This window comes from Colossoma macropomum, unplaced genomic scaffold (assembly GCF_904425465.1).
Source record: "Colossoma macropomum unplaced genomic scaffold, Colossoma_macropomum, whole genome shotgun sequence".
NCBI classification, from domain to species: domain Eukaryota; kingdom Metazoa; phylum Chordata; class Actinopteri; order Characiformes; family Serrasalmidae; genus Colossoma; species Colossoma macropomum.
Genome location: NW_023494792.1, coordinates 35,253,709 through 35,267,972, shown reverse-complemented (window position 1 = coordinate 35,267,972; position 14,264 = coordinate 35,253,709). Strand labels below are relative to the sequence as shown.

General features: G+C 37.3%; 1 pseudogene; it reads right to left on the bottom strand.

The window, feature by feature from the left end:
* Positions 1 to 623: 623 nt before the first annotated feature.
* On the bottom strand, positions 624 to 9,981 carry LOC118811184 (annotated as a pseudogene).
* Between the last annotated feature and the right edge of the window lie 4,283 nt (positions 9,982 to 14,264).

Below are 14,264 nucleotides of genomic sequence, written 5' to 3'. Positions count from 1 at the left end.
ACAGTGTGTTTGGAGAATGTGTTGGGGGTTATTTGTGTGTTGTTATGCTAGGGGACTCTTATTGTGAAGAGCAGTATCAGGAGCCACCATGTTTGGGGTGTTTGTGCTTCAGTAAAGGGAAGAACTGGGAGTTGGGGTTTGAGGGCTTGAGCGGTGCGGACGTGCGGGCTCTTTCCTCCCCTGGGCTGGGGAGCAGAAACTGGAGAAATCTCTGTGTGTAAAGGAAAAGGCCAAACACCACAAATGAATACCAGTGACCTTTGACCCCTCAAACAGCACTGCATTAAAAAGCAGCATGTTTCTGTGATGGATATCATTGTGTGGGTTCAGAAATGCATTGTCAATAAACACGTCAGTCACTGTATCCACAAATGCAAATTAAGACTGTACTATGCACAGTGGAGGCCATACGAAACGCCGCCGACCACTCTGGGCTCAAGCTCATCTGAAATGGACTGATGCACAGGGGAAACTTGTATTGTGGTCTGATGAGGCGACCTTTCAGATAATTTATAGAAATAATAGATGTCGTGTTCTCCATGATCTACAGGAAAAAAGGACCATCCAGATTGTTTCCTGTGTAAAGGTCAAAAGCCATTTTCTGTCATGGTATGAGGGGATATTAGTGGGTATTAATGTGCTGTCTTTAAAAAACATAAAATATTGTGTTTTTATGCTATTTTCAACTTAATACAGGTCAAGCAGAATTTACTAATCACTGCTTTCTGTTTTTATTAGCATTTCATAAACTGGAATTGAGTTTGTACATTACTCCATTTCAAATGGTGAATGACTGATTATATGAGTACATTACTCCATTTAAAGTGACTGAATGAGTGACTATAAGATTGAAGACACCTGTGATGTTATTTAAAAGACAATGAAATATCAACACAATACAATCATTTCTTATAACTCCTATAACTGATTTTATTTATGATCCATGCAGCTGTTCAGCGTTCGGGAAGTGCAGACCGTATCATCACACACTCAGAAAGAGGTATCATGATGGAATTTTAGCTAATAAACAAATAAGAACAAAAAGGAACTATGAACAGCACCTCCTAACGCCTCACAGTGCTTTATTAATCAGCTCTCTTTGAGTCACGTTAAGCTGAGAATGTTTTTACTCGTTCTGCAGTTCTTCTCAGAGAGCCGAATAAAGATCAGTCCTGAACACCATCACTGTGTAAACCTGTAAACGAGAGCAGCTCCTCAGGATTTATTCTCGTTTAATCTCTTCTCTGAAACAGATACAAGAAACAGCAGGATTCATTTCATATATTCACATCATTCCTACAGCTCTGTGCATGAAGTCCTTGTTGTAAAATTAAACAATAAATTATTAAAGGTAAATTATAATCACAATAAATCTGAATAAAATGATGTGTGTCACCTCTGTTGGGCTGCAGAGTCTCATAGTCAGAGTTTTGAGCTGAGAGCTGCAGGGAAGCGTATGTATCTCCCTCCACCTTCAAAGCCTTCAAATAAACAGCACTTTGTCATCACATCATCATCATCATCATCATCATCATCAACATCATCATCATTTTTTTTTTTTCCTTTATAAATTCTATATTATGTACATGTATAATGGAATAAGAATCAGGGTACTCACATTTATTTTGCCAGAGAGTCTAAAAAGAAGGTCATTAAATGTCAGTTTTAGCAAGTAAAGTTAGAGAAAAACTGAGACACAGATTTTAACTTCCAAAACCATCTGACAGCTCTTCTCTTTCCTTTTTGCAGAATCTGAATCAAATTATGAAACAAAAGAAAGACATTTTTGCACCCAAAGACACACCACTGTTGCTTTTAAATTAGATTTTCACTATTTAATATATTTTAACCACCTTTCAAAATATAAGTATAACATGGTAACACTTCATATGAATCCTGTATTCATAATTCATTATGAATGCATTTGTAATGTGTTATAGAGTACACATATTAGCTAATACCTGGCATAAGCTTGTATAATTGCTAATAAGTAGTTACAGTATATGAATAACACAATATAAGGCAAAAGCAAATGACTATAAATTCACTTTTAATGTTGCACTAGGGCTGCAACTAACAATTACTTTTATAATAGTAACATCTGTTTGACCTGTATTACATTGAAAATGGAACAAAATGACAATATTTGATGTTTTACAATATGAACTTTTTTTTTGTTTTTTTTTGAAAATATACACTCATTCCAACAAATTTGACACCTGCAACACATTCCTAAAAAAAGTTGGGACAGGAGCATGTTTACCACTGTGTTACATCACCTTTCCTTTGAACAGCACTAGAAATCGTTTGGGGACTGAAGAGATCAATTGATCCAGTTCCAAAAGTGGATTTTTGTGACTCTTCAGCTGTGCAAACATTTGGGGCCTTTGTCACTGTGTTTAACTGTGCTTATTATACTATTCCTGAACCCAAGTGGTGATATGCATCACAGGAACATGCAGGTTTTTAATGCAGTGCCGTCTGAAGGGTTGAAGGTCATGGGCGTTCGTTTGTGGTTTTTGGGCTTGTGCTTTACACACAGAGATTTCTCTTTTTTGATGTTATGCACTGTGGTGGGTGAAATCCAACAAATAAAATTGTAAGAAATAAAATCATATCCAATTCCACCCGCTAGTTAGGACTCCCCCAGTCACATGATACCACCAGCACGGCGAAAGCTAGCACAGGCTTCTTCTTTGACCTGTGAAGTGCCACCACATCTTTTTTGAACTGCTGCTCACATAACGTCATTGGACAGCTGAACGTGCTTGGAGGAAAGCACCAATCAATAGTTCTGTTATGTCAGCTAACGGACGCTTGCACTGGCTAGCATTAAGCTGGGTGATGGAGGGGAGATGATGGAATCATCTTACCCACCCAGAAGTGTTACTCCTCAGGAGGAAAGTGATTCTTAAACTGTATGATTTTTCACTAACGCTCCTGCTCCTTTTATACCCAATCATGATTACATCACCAGTTAACATGTTTTTTGTACATTTTCCCTACAACTTTTTGAAGTTGCACACATTATATTCAGAATGAATGAATAAGATAAAACATTGCATATCTTTGTACTGATTTTGTTTGAATACAAGTCAAAAGTAGATTTACAAATGAGTGCTTTCTGTTTCTATTTACATTTTTACACACCGTCCTAAATTTGTTACAGTTGAGGTTTGTACTTCATGTATCATTTGCTGGCTATTTTTATTTTCCAAGTTATCACCTTTCCCATTTTTTTGATTCTAACCTACATTTAACCTTTTCCTATTTTCGTCATTATTTATGTGATTCTGAGTGGGGTGTGTCTAGCTAGGCATTTAACGTTTGCCTATAACATTTTACACTCTATTTAAAGGTGCTATAGAATGGAAACTGTATTTACATTGGCAGAGTTGAATAAGGAGAGTTTTGTGGTATCAGGCTATAGCAAGGATGCGGAGGACAATGATACACTAAGGTACAGTTTTTACAATTTACTTTGTAACATATGTTAAATTACCCTCATCTCAGCTTATGTGAACATGCATTCTGAGGTGGAGACATAGATCATTATTCAATCACAATTAAACTGGTTAATCCTCACAAAGCATTTGTCTGGAAAACAGAGGGAAAAATAACATTTATGGACACAACATTGCTTGAGAAACATGACAGACCTGAGTGCTTGTGATACATTACAAATGCTACATTGTAAGGATAATATGGTTTACTCAGGTTGAATATGAAGTGGCTGCTTGGTCAAATATTTGTCTCTTTGGTCTGGTGGTAAGTGTGCACAGCTGCCATTCAGAAAACCTGGGTTTGAGACCTGGTGTAGACATGTGAAGTCATCTCACTACACTGGTGTTGTGGTGTTTGAACTGTGTGAGCCTTGACATCAGATGCCTCAGAATGATTATTGATTATTGATTTTTTCTTGTTGTGTCCCAAGGATACAGTAATACAGCATTAAACTGTATTTTGAAAAACACGCTAGACAAATCCACAGTTACTTAAAGCAACCAGGCTGCAAGTCACTGTAATTCCAAGCACAGTAAGTAACTGGTAATATGTTGACAGTTTTTACTGTATAAAACACAAAGCATTATTTTACCATATTTTAGGTAGAATAAATTACTGTTAATATACAATAATTTAATGCCACTTAAATAAATAGTAATGTACACTAAAATTCATTATAGTATCATAGTGGATTCTATAAAACAGTAATAATCTGTGTTCTTAGTAACAATAACTTAAAGATCACTTGCTGCCTGCAAGTTACCGTAATATTACATGATTTTCTTTTTTTTTTTACAGTTACAGGACATAATCATTACTGAGTGTGTGACTTACTGTTTTAATTTGTGAAGGAGAAATCCAATAATAGCAACACACAGCAGAAGAAGAGCTGAGAGGATCAGATATGGCCCTGTAGTGGACTTATGTTCTGCGAATAAAGTATTTTTACAGTCATCATCACACTGAGGAACATCAGTAAAACCAGTAGAGAGGAACTGATTTGATAGATGTTACTTTATACTTTTTAGTTGACATAATGTGAGCATAACATCCAATTTTGTTCAGGCGCTGTAACTTCTTACCTAAAGAGGCCAGATTAAACTCTTGAGTAGTGACGGCCAGCTTATTAGTGCTGACACACTGCAGGGTGGGCGTGTCTGTAAGTGATTGATGGACGTAGATGAAGCTCCTCAGGCCCGTGCTGCCCACAGACACCTCCCTGATGGATGGGTCCTCAGAGGGTGGGGACAGGTCGTCCAGACAGACGCCACTCCAGTTTAGGAACAGGACGTCCATGAACCTCACAGACACACACGATCCCACCTTCACTGCTGCTGTTACAGTGGGAGGAGAGAGAGATCTGAGGAGCATCTGAGAGAATGAGAGAGAAGATGATGATGATGATCATGGTGATGGTGATGATACCAGCCATGACATCGATTTGTTGGTTTTCATGAGCAGCACAGCTGATCTAATTTAATGATGCCGTAATTGAGCCGATTTAGTGATAACTACAAATAATGCTGGGCTTCCTTGAGGAGAGCTCTGAATGTAATGAAACAAAAAACACTGACAAACAAAATCAGTACTTTTTGTATTACTATTATGTGTTTATATGTTTGTATATGCGTTAACATATACATTTTCTGAGCAAATCAACATTTTAAAATAAATAGCTTTTTTAATATCATTTTCTCAGGTGTCTTAGAGTTTTTCACAGTGCTCTATACCCATTTTGTGCTGATTAAACAATGTGTCCACTAGAGTCACTAATTCAAATGTGTAATCAGAACAGGGTTACAAATAATATAACTTGCATTAGTCATGCACAAACGCAGGGATAAACAACTGCATGTGTTAGTGCTAGCAGAAGAGGAGTCAATTTGTGAACAACCCTCTTCTTTTTGATGGCAGTTTTTAAACATGGCATTATTATTATACTTCTAAACACACATATTTTCTCATTAATTATTAAATGAAACACTAGTTAAACATTGTGTGCTGCGCACAGATTTCTCTGTAGGTTGAAACTATCACCCAATTGCAAGTCAGCATGTTGTTAAGGCTCTTTTAATACTTATATTTTTATAGAGCAAAGTGGCTAAATTGACTTTTTATTTGCTTGGATGAAGGATTTGTAGATCTTTCTGCTGAGCCCCCCAAACTCAAACGCTGTGTATCTCTTGTGACTGACCCAAAATGTGTACAGACATAAATACCTAACACAGGGTGTAAAAAACACAAAATTATAATCACTTCACAAATATATCACTTGAAAATGCTCTTGGTGTTACTGTAAAGTGAGTCTTTTAAATAATAATTGTCTCCTTACAGAGATCTGTTTTATGATTTTTTTTCATGCACGTTAGTCCTCCTTCAGGTTTGGAATGATCAGTGTCACCTCTGAATGAGTCCCACTCTTTTTCTACTTCCCTTATTGTAAGTGCTTGTGTGTCCTTTGGTTTCCAGCTATGCAACGCTAGGATCAATATACATTCATTAGCCGATATCTTTCACTTTAAAACTTTTTTCCACAGCCGCAGTACATTTAGAAAGTAGTTCAAACATAAACGTAACCCATAAAACCCACCCGCACTTTCAAATCCAAAAAAACATGAATCTGGCAACCCTGAATGACGAAGAAAGAACCTGTGAGTGAAACATGCATGTGAAAAACGCTTAAAATGCTTAAAATCTCTACAGCAGCACCTATATCACTATAGTAGCTGTTCCCAGACTATTCTATGCAGTTTCACTACCGTGGCTTTTCTTGAGCTTTGCACTAGAACTAGGAAGGTTTTTCCCTTTTGTTTAGTTTTGTAGGTGAGAACAACCCAGTGCCCCTTGTAGTTGGTGCCTTTGCCCATACCATGACAGAACCCACTTTGTGTTGGCAACAATCTGGAATCTCCTTTTCTTCTTTGGCCCAGAGAATGGAGAATTATTTCCTAAAACAGTCTTAAAGGTTGACTCATTACAATGTAATACAAGTTTCCACGGTGCATCAGACCATTTCAGATGAGCTCAAGCTCAGAGAAGTTGGTGCCTTTTTTAGATGTTGTTGACATATGGCTTCCCCTGCGCAAAGTATAGTTCTAACTTCCATTTTTAAATGCAGCAACAAACAGTGGTCATTGACAAAGGTTGGTCAAAGTGCTCCTGAGTCCATGCAGTGATATCCATCACATGCCGGATTTTGATGCAGTGTCGTTTGAGGGATCAAAGGTCATGAGCATTCAGTTGTAGTTTCCAGCCTTGCCTTTTACACACAGAAATTTCAGGATTCCCATGAGTCTTTTGATGATGTTATGCACTGTAGAGAGTAAAGTACCTAAAACCCTTGCAATCATTTGCTAAGGACAGTTGCTCGTAATACTTACTTGGATAATTTGTTGACACAGTTTTAGGCAAAGTGGCAAGTGTCAATTAATCCTTGCTCATAAAATACTAGGCCTTTAGGAGATGCTTGTTTTATACACAATCATGATTGCGTTACCTGTTTAAGATGTTTTTTGAATATTTTAGCAACATTTTCCCAGACTTAGACTGCCCTGTGTTCCAATTTGTTGGAATGTGTTGAAGGCATATATATATATATCTATATATATGTATATATATATATATATATATATATATGTGTGTGTGTGTGTGTGTGTGTGTAATATATAATGTAATAACTGCATTCTGTTTTATTTGCATTTCACATATTATTCCAACTTTTTTGGAGGTTTTTAATTAGGGAGACAGCAAATAAACCCCTATTAGGTACAGTACAGTGGGGATTTGCAGAAAATGTTCTCTTTCTAAGATCTGCACTGGACAGTCTGGGGAATCTGAGTACAGATTTGCTGGAGTAGGTCTGATGGAGGAGGACACAGTCAGTCTCACTTACAAAACTGAGGTTGTTTCTCCACACAAAAAGACAGAGAGAGGCTTCAGGACAGCAAACACTCTGACCTCATATATAAATGGCAAAAGAACTGCAAATTTGGATGGTGACAGTTATCAGTCTCACAGCTAACGGTGGTACATATTGTGAATCTATCAGATTTTTTGTGTAATGAACACAATCAATGCAAATTAGTAAATATATTATTCCAGCTTTGTACTCACACTGAACGTCCAGCTGCACAGATGAGTTTTGAGCTCCATGTTGGTTCTGAGCTCTACAGTAGTATAAACCACTGTGTGTATCATCAGTCTTGTTGATGGTGAGAGAGGGTCCGGTCTCTATCTGCTCTCCATTCTCTCTGTACCAGGTGTAGTTCACTGCTGGGTTTCCATCACTGCTGCAGCTCAGAGACACTGACCTGCCCAACATCACTGGGCCAGAAGGAGAAGCTGACACAGACGTGTTCCTGGGAGCATCTGAGAGAAGAGAAATACAAAACAATATGTGCAAAAAGTTCCATTTTTTTTAACTGTATGAAAATGAAACCAATACAAAATGCTTGATGTTTTACCTTATAAACATAATTTATTTATTTGTTTATTTATTTATGTTTTGGGACAGTGGCATGTTTACCTCCTTTCCTTTTAACAACTCTAAGGGACTGAAGATACCAACTGATCTAGTTTTGATAGTTTTCCTACAAGTCTTAAGCTGCACCACCTTTTTTTTTAGTGGGATACAGGTCTAGACTGCAGGCTAGTGTCTGAATTCTCTGATTACACTGATGACACTGGGTGTAACACGTGCAGAATGTGGCTTTGTTTGGTCATGTTGAAATAATCACTGGTGTACCTAAAAAACACGTTGTCTAGAAAGCAGCATATGTTGCTCCAAAATGGGTATTTATCCTTCAGCCTTAATGTACAAGGTGCCAGTTGGCAGATGTTCAAGGTACCTATGCCATGGGTACTATTACAGCCCCTACTATATATCTCCTGGTGTCAACATGGATTAAACATTGGGATGTCAAAAAAAGATCTGCTCATAATATTCATTTATATCATGATTAATGAAAATATTTTGAATTTAAAAATGATTTCTGTGTGATGAGAGCGACGCAGAACATCTTGTCTTTAGTTTTGGCCCTGGTGATAACACGTCAGAGTTCTGACACAGACAGTGCAAGCAGAGCTGTTCTAAAGTGCACAATATTTGGAGAACAGATGAGGATCCACATGCACCAAGCAGCAAAATACAATGAAATAAGCCATTAGAATCAGTAAAAATGAAACAGAAAACCAAATAAAACTTTCAAAAGTGCAAATTCTGTCATTAATGACTGTTAGCAAATGAAATGCTACATTCTGCATACAGATATCCCGTAGGTCTGTCAGGCTTGAAACTATCGTCCAGTCGCAAGTCAGAATGTTGTTAGTTTCACAAGTGATGGCGGTAGATATTGTGAATTTATTATGTGTGTGTTATGAACAAAATAAAAGACGATTAGTAAAAATATTATTTCAGCTTTGTACTCACACTGAATGTCCAGCTGCACAGATGAGTTTTGAGCTCCATGTTGGTTCTGAGCTCTACAGTAGTATAAACCACTGTGTGTATCATCAGTCTTGTTGATGGTGAGAGAGGGTCCGGTCTCTATCTGCTCTCCATTCTCTCTGTACCAGGTGTAGTTCACTGCTGGGTTTCCATCACTGCTGCAGCTCAGAGACACTGAACTGCCAAACATCACTGGACCAGATGGAGACACTGACACTGATGTGTTCTTAGGGGCGTCTGAGAGAAGAACAAAGCAATAGTATGTAGTATTACATGTGAGCTTAACTCCACAAGATTGAATAGATTTAGGACACCACAAAACTATTAGAACATGAGACTTTAATGCAGAAACTATTGAGTAAAATGTTCGTAACCCAGTCTTACACAGGACTCGTAAAACAAGAGAGCTCTGGGTTGTTTTGATATCATTGTTCTCCAGCTGGTAGGTGGCAGTGCAGTTGAATCTGAGTCATGATGAAGGTGAGTAGTGATGAAGTTCAGCTGAGAGGAGATGAAGCTGGTGTTTTGGTTCCTGCCTGCTGTTAGTGGGCAGGGGGCTCCATGATAATGTGGGCAGTACAGAGGGACACAGAGAAAAAGCAGAGCAGAACAAACTCACAGAGCTGCCCACCATCACCCTCTGATCCTGCACCTCCATCTGATCTCCATACAGACTCAGTGTGGGTTTGGGGGGAAAGTCTGAGACACACAGATGAGGAGTGTCATATTACAGAAGTACCACAGTTATATTTCAAATACATTATTATTATCTCAGAAGGTCAATCACACTGTACACCGACTTCACTGTATCACTCACCACTGACATTTATATAAACAGATGCAGTTCCATATTTGTATTTCAGTTCTCCTGACTCTATTCTGAAGTAATATCTCCCACTGTCAGCCTTACTGACACTGTTGAAGATGGTGGTGCAGTCCTTCATTCTGAGATCTCCAGTTATTTCTCCCTTTAATCTTGTTGTTTTCAGGTGTTGTGGAGTCAAAGACTGTGTGATCTTCCGTAGTGCCATCTTTACGCCATATTCCTTTAGGATCTCCCTGGAGGTCTTTATCTGTGGCAGAGTGATGCTGAAGGAATCGATGCACAGAGCAACTGGAACACACACACACACACACACACACACACACACACACACACACACACAAAAACACATACACACAAACACACACAAACACACACACACACACACAACCAAAAGCATTACTACACAAACACACCAGGTCACGCTCTGAATACTCAACATATTATTTATAAGTAAGTAGAACTATTAAACCTGAATAAACATTACAGAAAACACACTAATGAACAAACCACACATTTCACCTTAAATATGCAGAAAACATCACAAGTTTCACAGTTTTATATAAGCTAAAAATTAAATGACACACAAACCTCGAAAGAGACAATAAAAGACTGCAAACTTCTTGGCTACCTTCATCTTTATAAAGGAGAAAAATCACCTGCAGAAGAGAGAAAGAGGAAAAGAAGTATGTTAACTAGTTTTGTAAATATTTTTCTCAATGGCTCACATAAAAACAGTAAAAAGGTACACTGAACAGTTTTCAGAGGTAGAATCTCATCTCTACACCTTACGTGGAAAATAAAGCAGATTTTCTACTGTTGACTTTTACTGCAGACGTTCTTGTAACGACACACATCATCTTTAAAGGCCATTGTACATCAGAATGCACTGCGCAGTATCCAAACATTTTAAGTTGTTCTCAGTGAAGTTTCTCAGTTTCTCAGAGATCCACAGCTTTTACTATTACTGGATTAGAATGAACCACAGAAAAATCAATGGTAGGTAACATGCAGCTTAAGGTTTTCATCAAGAGAGAAAGTCAGTCTAAAAGATAACCAGACTAACGCTAATGGTCTGTTAACTCAGTCAAGATTACTAGTCACCTCCTACCCTGTAGTAAGTTTGTGGGTAGTCAATTATTTAGTAAGAAACGGGGAGAATTCACTGTAGCAGTTTTTACATTCAATAAGAAGCATTTTTCAGTGCCAAGTTCACTTTTGTCTAAATCCTCCTCACCCATCTCTGCAGAAACACACAGCTTGGCACATATACCAAAAAAGCTCTACAGCTGCCAGAACACTGCAGAAAACATATATATAAAAATTATATCAAAACATCAAAACTATTACCAGAAAACTTTGTCAGGCAAAGCACAGATACATAAAAACAACCCAACAACCAGCTGTAGGGTAAATCTGGTATTTTTTGATTGTTGAATGAATAGCCCTTACATGTAATAAGTAAACGCCCAAACTCTGCCACTATATATAAAATAATTACACCCCCAAAAACACCAAAATGTGCAGAAATATAACTGTTCATGAATTTATAGGTTATTGCCTATAATTACTCAATAATTCTGGGTAGATTACGTTTTTCCAGCACTGTACAAAGCACACTTAGACAAACATGGGCAGCATATCAGAGAGCCCATGATCACTATTTTTCTTGTAATTATTTTTTTCTGTGAGGTCCTTTAAAGATGTTTAAGTGGCCTCATGTATCAAAAACAGTCAAAATTAATTTTTAATTTGATCGTTTTTCAACCTCTCTTCATCCCTCAGAATTAAACAGGCTGTTCTTGTAACTGTGCCTTTAAGACTGATACATGTAAATGCCATCTGTTTGGATCGGCTGTCCTGTATTGGACTTCATAAAACACTCCAGGCTGGACAATGAGAGTGGGTGGGGCTAAGCTGCTGTAGACTGCATAGCAAATGAAATTATATGCAAATGAACTGTTTTTTCAGACAATGAATTCAAAACAGACTGTTGTACAGCTTAGTGTCCATATATGGGCTGGGTGGTCTGGTGAGTGAATGGTACATTCTGAAACCTTTACAGTGTTTACATTTTACATCAAACACTTTTACTGCAAAAAACTGAGGAAATCCAATTTTCCAATATGAGCCCTTTGAAGTTATTTCACAGGTGCAAATTCTTTTGTCATTTTTGCTTTGTTCCCAGAATTAGTTAATTAAATGAAATTTCTATTTAGAGACCTCCAGAAACACAATCCCTCTAAAGTGTTCTGTTCTAAACCAAACCTGCCACAGGCAGTCGTGTTTCATCCAGAGTCCAAAATCACATCATACTGTTCACTGAACATCATGATTTTACAGTTTTTTTACGATTGCTTATGCGCTAAATTAAGAAATAACACACAGTTAGTAAAACCTGACCCTTTAGGGGCAAAACCTCAGCTCAGATCTGCAGCACTATAAGCTCATTCTCAGACTCACACTTTTAGCAAAACACTACACACACTACACTGTTTTACAGGCCACTAAACACACTTGACTACATTACACGCAGAAATCTAACATGACGTCACTTCTTTGCTATTTTAAGGCACTGACAAAATACCACACCTGTGAAACAACTGATCTAGCATGGCCATCAGGTGCACAGACACTTGGGTGCTTAATTGTAAACTCACCTATCAAGTATAAGCACTGTAAAAAGGTGATAGGTGAGTTTTTTTATTCATGCTTTCATGTTTTGTCTCCACAAATGTTTTGCTGTGTTTATGTAACATATTTTATTTGGAATTTAGTTCTGTTCTGAATTTCAGAGCAAAATGCAACCTTTGGAAATGCATGGATGTGTTGATTGATGTTACAATGAGGAGAGGAATAAAATATTCATCAGTGTGCAGCGTTGAGATGTACTGGAATATATATTAGAGTAACATAAAGACATAAAGTATCTGTATTCAGTCCATGTTACATTTTGTAAAGGCTGTATTAAGAATACTCTTTATTTTTTTTAGGAAAATCCTTTTAGAATACTTTCTGAGTAAAAAAAATTCAAATCTTCAAAAGAAACACCATTCATGCTTGTTCTTAAATCAGTGCACTGCATGTCGCAAACATGCTCTTTAGATGAACCCTTAAGAGGACCTCAGTTAACAAGTTATTCTGGCAAAATCCAGACCGATAAATCAAAGTGAAGAGCCAGTTATTAATCTCAGTGTTACTGAGCTCTGCTAAAGCCTGAGTAGACTGATAAATCAATGTGATGATCAGTTATTAATCTCAGTGTTACTGAGCTCTGCTAAAGTCTGAGTAGACTGATAAATCAATGTGGTCAGTTATTAATCTCAGTGTTACTGAGCTCTGCTAAAGCCTGAGTAGACTGATAAATCAATGTGATCAGTTATTAATCTCAGTGTTACTGAGCTCTACTAAAGCCTGAGTAGACTGATAAATCAATGTGATGATCAGTTATTACTCTCAGTGTTACTGAGCTCTGCTAAAGCCTGAGTAGACTGATAAATCAATGTGATCAGTTATTAATCTCAGTGTTACTGAGCTCTGCTAAAGCCTGAGTAGACTGATAAATCAATGTGATGATCAGTTATTAATCTCAGTGTTACTGAGCTCTGCTAAAGCCTGAGTAGACTGATAAATCAATGTGATCAGTTATTAATCTCAGTGTTACTGAGCTCTTTTGAGAGATGATCAAACTAATAATCTCCTCAGTAGTGGATATGTTTGCAAGTGATAAGGACTCCTGGACTGGTGCTCAGGGGATTGTGGGAGCACTAGACTAAAGCAGGTGTTGACAAAGAAAAAAATGTTAAGAATTTGTCTTCATTTCAATTCTAAGGGATTTTGCACGAAGATTACAGGAAAAACCGGCCAACAAGTGGCAGCAAGAAACAATGGGAAAAAAAGAAAGAGAAATAAAAATGACCATGTTTTCCCCATGTTCTGTATCAATATGCGTTCTAAATGTATTCTAAATATGTTAGTTTTTTATATACTGTAATGGAACACACTACTCAATACATTTTTCAAATTCATCATTCAACACTGTAGTTCTTGTCCTGTGTGTAGTGTTTGGTTATTCTTATATTTTACTCCAACAATATCTATGAATAAAATCAAACCCAGACTATATGAGTAGGAAAGCAGACATGTCTAAGGTGTTTTAGATTAAGCACTGCAGTGTGTAACTGGTTCAAACAGAATCAGATCGTATGAACTCTGTTTGCCATACAGTGACAAAATTGTGTTTTTATAAACTATTGTACAGTTTTGAATGAAGTGTTTCATTTTGCATCCAATCTGAGGTGTTCTGCTGCTTGTGTGTGTGTGGCTGTGTAAAGTGTGGGTAGTCTTTAGATAAAATGAGCCCTGTTTTCAAAATCGTGCCTAAGAAATTATAAAAACTGTAAAAGAAGCGATTAATGCAGATGGATATATAATGATAACTATGCATGCTGTACTTTATCTAAGAAGACAATACAAAACAAAGTTACCAAA